This window comes from Dryas octopetala, chromosome 8 (genome assembly GCF_963921425.1).
Source record: "Dryas octopetala chromosome 8, drDryOcto1.1, whole genome shotgun sequence".
Classification (NCBI taxonomy): domain Eukaryota; kingdom Viridiplantae; phylum Streptophyta; class Magnoliopsida; order Rosales; family Rosaceae; genus Dryas; species Dryas octopetala.
In genome coordinates this window covers 17,343,161-17,344,515 of record NC_141373.1, presented here as the reverse complement: position 1 = coordinate 17,344,515, position 1,355 = coordinate 17,343,161, and the positions used below count along the sequence as shown (strand labels likewise).

The following is a 1,355-nucleotide window of genomic DNA, read 5'->3' as shown; positions in this document are numbered from 1 at the left end:
CTACTGATGCGATTCGTGCACTTGCGAGTAAACTTAGAATGAGGTATTTGTTTATTTTATTCTAAGAAAACACATCAACAAGTTTTTGGCGCCGTTGCCGGGGAATGGTGTCTAATATCAATGAATTGGTGTAATTAGTCATTAGAATTAGGTTATATTAGTTAGATTTCAGTTTTTGCTAATTTTTAGTTTTTAATAAATGCCATGCCTTTATATGCATTCTTTCTACTGATTGTGTGTTTTCTCTTGATTAGGTGTGTTTTATGAACCCTGAACTTGTTGCTAGGTTGGAGAGGCTCAAGGACGAAGCTTTAGGTGCATCACAAGTCAGCCCGCAACCTAGTGCATCAGATTCGAGTAGTGAAGAAACTGAGAGTGTCGACATGGCTGAAGCAAATGAGATAGTGCCGCAGCCCCTGAGCCATTTTTCAGCACCTTCGCTGCCCACTCAACCATCGTGCATTCGGTATGCCACCATAGCCACTGATTTCGAAATCAAGAGTGGTCAGATTCATTTGTTGCCGAGCTACCATGGGCTGAATGGGGAGGATCCGATCCATTTCTTGAAGGAGTTTTCCGGGGTTTGTGAAGCCGCACAATTGAGGGGCCTGAACGCTGATCAGTACCGTTTGAGGATGTTCCCTTTTGCGCTTAAGGACAAGGCAAAGAGGTGGTTGTATTCGCTGCCCAGTGGTTCCATTTCGACATGGGATGATCTTTCGAGCAAGTTTTTGAACAAGTTCTATTCCATTTCCAAGACTAATTCGATTCGGAAGGAGATCCTTGGATTTGTGCAGAAGGCGGACGAACCATTCCATGAGACTTGGGACAGATTCAATGAGTTACTTACTAGCTGCCCACACCACAACTTATCTCCTTGGTATGTGATTTGTTGTTTTTATCAGGGATTGTTGGAGAGAGACCAAGCCAAGGTGGATTCGGCATGTGGTGGTGCGTTTATGTCTAAAACGGAGGATGAGGCTACAGAATTGTTTGAGTCGCTTTCTTTGAGTTCTCAACAATGGGATTCCAATCGTGCAAGAGGAGGACCAAAGAGAGGGTTGTATGAGGTAGCTGATGTGCCAAACACCATGGAGGGACAGATTATGGAAATCAAGACTATGGTGCAGAAGTTATCTATGGCTCAAGAGAAGATGATGAGTGCGCAAGGACAAGGGGGTGACGTCGAACAAGTGAACCAGGTTGGGAATTATCCTAGGGTGCCATATGATCCATTTTCTAACACTTATAACCCTGGATGGAAGAACAACCCTAATTTCAGGTGGAGCAACAACAATGGACAGCAAGCTAGTGGGAGCACCAACAAGCCGTATGTGCACCCTAATGCCGAGAGG

The 1,355-nt window shown here is 44.6% G+C and overlaps 1 non-coding gene across 1 annotated transcript; it reads right to left on the bottom strand.

Moving 5' to 3' along the window:
• Nucleotides 1-765: 765 nt before the first annotated feature.
• On the bottom strand, nucleotides 766-871 carry LOC147277696 (small nucleolar RNA R71). Its single transcript, XR_015124131.1, has one exon. It is a non-coding gene; the product is annotated as a small nucleolar RNA R71 (small nucleolar RNA).
• Between the last annotated feature and the right edge of the window lie 484 nt (nucleotides 872-1,355).